Source organism: Nannobrachium achirus (genome assembly GCF_963921795.1).
Source record: "Nannobrachium achirus genome assembly, chromosome: 3".
NCBI lineage: Eukaryota > Metazoa > Chordata > Actinopteri > Myctophiformes > Myctophidae > Nannobrachium > Nannobrachium achirus.
Window position 1 is genome coordinate 15,681,353 of NC_137812.1, and position 4,201 is coordinate 15,685,553.

Consider the following 4,201-nt stretch of genomic DNA (forward strand, 5'->3'; position numbering starts at 1 on the left):
TGCATGGGTTTGTGTCGAAGTGTCCTTCAGCAAGACAACTGAACCCCAAACTGCTCCCGGTTGCACCATTTCCTCCAGCAACAGTGCGTGAAGGGGATAATCGAATGCACATCGTAAAGCGATTTGGTTAAAGACGTGACAGTCACGGTATACTATTCACCATTTAGGCGAGTGTTTAAAAAGATTGTTATTTGCATTTGGCAAAAGGGCACAGATGGACAGGCGAGAAGTGCTTTGGTTGATGGAGAGGGAGGGAAGGGGGCGGCTGGTCACCAAGTCAAAAGCCAGTATATTTAACGAGCTCCTGGATGTGTCCACAGAAATACAGCTTTGTAACACTTAAAAACACATCATTGTTTGGAAGAAAGAAAAGCCCGACGATCATTATGGAAGGAGGAAAACAGGCCCTGCATGTGGCCGTGCCAACGACAACAGCTGGTTGAGGGGAGCTGCCTGTGATTGCTGTTGCTGATAATAAGCACTGGGGATTGGCTCTGGGGAGACATCTATCCATCCTCCATTCCCCATGATCCCACATTATATCATGGAGGTCACGGCTGTCCCCCTGCTATCACCATCATCACCGTTTATAGACCGTTTCATCGTTGTTTTGCTCATTATTATCTTTATCAGGCATCATGGATCCATCAGAAGAGCTGATTAGCTTTTATATGACTATCATACAGATGGTGGACGGTAACCGAGTGCATTTACTGGTACTTAAAGCATGTGACTTTGAACACTCACGTCAAAGTACATTTATTGCATAAATGGAATACAGTTAATCTTGGCGTTAAAGCGTTCGGAGATGTTCCCTGAGTTTTGCACACGCATGCTTGCTAAGCAAAATCAGGGAACGCTAAGCAAGACCCCCATAGGGATACAATAGCAGAACAATAGCAATACATTGACACATAACTTAAATCAACAGACGCAATGACAAGTATTTGAGCTTATGCTCAAAGAGACTGATCAAAAGGTGGAGGCTGGGGTGGAGGAGGCAGCTAGCAGCGCGTATCCAAGGCTTCGGATAACCAATCATAGGTAGAGAAAGCGAGCCGTATTTTAAGGAGCCTTCCCTACTGAACGAGAGTTTTGATTGGAGACATGACCAGCAGATACCGGTATGTGAATGAGGAATAGGAAAAGAGCTGACTGACAGCTGCCTACAGCTGGGCGAGGCTAGATGTTTGTGTCCTGCATAAACTAACGCTGACGCATTCATTTCTTGTTTCCTTGTTTATTTTGACCAATCATTTCCATCTACTGTATACCATTAGTAGTGTGGTGTTGGCCACTCTTATACATCAATACTGGACGTGCCCACGGCTACAGCCGTTCTGGGAGGGTGTATTCAGCACGCTATCCAACATTTTACATCGTGACATAGACCCAGACCCCTTATTAGCTCTGTTTGGTACAGTTGGAAGCGAGGGCCTTCCTTTAACACGGACGGAAAGTCGTATGGTCGACTTTGCTTTATTGATCGCTAGGCGCGCCATTCTGCTTAAGTGGAAGGATGCTGCCCCGCCTGTGCTCGACCTGTGGCTTCGCGCTATAATGTCCTGTCTGGAATTGGAAATGTTGAGGTTCTCAATTGCCGGCTCTGAAAATAAATTTTATAAAACCTGGAGCCCTTTTATGATGTTCTACCATAATACTCAAAAGGTGTAGTGTGGCGCTTACCTGTTTGACCAACCCAGTGCGCAGCAAGCTTTGATTATTTATTCTGCTTTACTGTTTTGATTATTTATTTATTTACTTTGTTTTGACAGTTCAACCGTCCTGGGGATTGAGGGTGGGGGGAGGGGGGATAGGGGATGGGTTTTATTCACTCTCATAATAATGTACTCTGTTTTTCTACATGTGATGTATCCATCTTTTTTGAGATTGTTTACCCGCCTCTGGGCTTTGCTCATTTGAAAATTGAATAAAAAGATTTGAAAAGAGTAGTGTGGTGTTTGCCTGCAGAGACACACAGACCTCTCGCAGCATTTGGATGTTTTCACTGTTTGTCGTGGTAGACGGGGAAATCTTTGGGGGAAGTTATGGGGAACCAAAACAAACATTGTATCACCAAAATACAGTGAGAGCCATGGCCAGTGTGTTTCACTGTTCGTCTTGGTAGATGGGGACAAATTTTGGGGCAACCAAAACAAACACCAATCACCAAAATACTGTGAGAGCCAGGTCAGTGTGTTTTGCAGGTAAACACCATGTATTGTGAGCTTACACTCAACAACATTGTATTTTTTTATACTTTTATTGCTTTCACACTTTTTGATGGACAAATGGCCACGGAAATGGAAAAGCGTGGCAGAATTTCAATCTGCTTGCAGCTCAAAAATAACACTTTCTATTGACAGCACCTTTTATTCAGATTTCACTTGAACTCCATGCAGCATCAGTGCTGTGGAGGTGAAAGCTTTCGCTTAAAATAGCCGATCACTCACGGGGTGTCGTGAGCTTGTCGAAAAGCGAAGAGGCAATAGTCCCTAGGGGGTCCTCAGAGTTACTACATGGGGTCCTTCAAATCTTTGTGTGTTACATATTTTTTTTTCTTTTTTATATTAACCACTTGAACCCTAACGTCCATATTCTGAGAACTTTAGCCAAAAATAGCAGATCTACAAACTCACTACGCCTCGCGTTGCGAGGCGTTGTGAGCTTGTAGATCGGCTATTTTTTGGCAAAGAGGTTTCGTGTAGAGGGGGAAAAAGAGCTAAGTACAGAGTAAAAGGTCAAGTCTATTAAGTATTGACAGTTCAAGTGATTACATATCCGATAACACAAATTGACATAAATCCAAAATACACTGATGATTGAGCTGTCAAACGATTAAACTATATGGAATCTGGGGGTCCCTGCTTCATCTATTTCTCAGCTACGGGGTCCTTGGCCTGAAAACGTTGCAGACCCCTGGTTTAAGTGGTTACAGGGTACAGTACTGCCTCCCTGCTGTCATCCATTCTACATACATGACTCTGGGACCAGCACGAACTGTCTGTCTTTCTGACATGTCCGTGTGTCCTGTGTCTCTCGTTAGTCTCCTGTCCTGTTGAAACTGGCCTTGGTGTGTGTGTGTGTGTGTGTGTGTGTGTGTGTGTGTGTGTGTGTGTGTGTGTGTGTGTGTGTGTGTGTGTGTGTGTGTGTGTGTGTGTGTGTGTGTGTGTGTGAGGGGTCGGTTAATGAGGTGATTTTCATTCGCCTCGATGTCCTCTTGCCCTGTCAAGACCACAGATTCAATTTGCGGGGTTGAGAGGGAGAGAGACGGCGAGGGGGAGAGAGACAAAGACAAAGACAGAGAGACAGAGAGATAGAGAGAGAGAGAGAGAGAGAGAGAGAGAGAGAGAGAGAGAGAGAGAGAGAGAGAGAGAGAGAGAGAGAGAGAGAGAGAGAGAGAGAGAGTGCTTCCTGCCAAAGAATTCTCATCACTGAGCCCAGAGTCAGAGATGGATGCAGAGATGAAAGTTATTTTTGCCTTGACTGAGTATTTGCACTCTGTGTGTGTGTGTGTGTGTGTGTGTGTGTGTGTGTGTGTGTGTGTGTGTGTGTGTGTGTGTGTGTGTGTGTGTGTGTGTGTGTGTGTGTGTGTGTGTGTGTGTGTGTGTGTGTGTGTGTTTTGTGTGTGTGGGAGACTGTAGAGGAAAGAAAACATCCACATAGTTCGCCAATCCACTGCGTTCTGTTTGCTGACTGACTGACTGACTGACTGACTGACTGACTGGCTGGCTGGCTGGCTGGCTGGCTGGCTGACTGACTGACTGACTGGCTGGCTGGCTGGCTGGCTGGCTGGCTGGCTGGCTGACTTTTGGCTGTTAAAGAGATGATGTCAGGTGACATAAGGAAGGAAAATATATGAGGTTACACGTTGAGAGAGAGGAGAGGAGAGCCTTAATACGCTGTCACATACACACACGCACGCACGCACGCACGCACACACACACACACACACACACACACACACACACACACACACACACACACACACACACACACACACACACACACGCACGCACGCACACACAGATAAGAACATAAGGGACATCGATTTATGACTTGATGCTTTGGCAACGTTGTGGCAACAAAGGGTAACTTAACACTAAATCCATTTTTGGAGTTAGAAAATAATCTATAGGGTCATTTGATAATGCTACGCTAGCACTTGATTGTTTACTGCAGTCATAAGTGTGTTTAATGT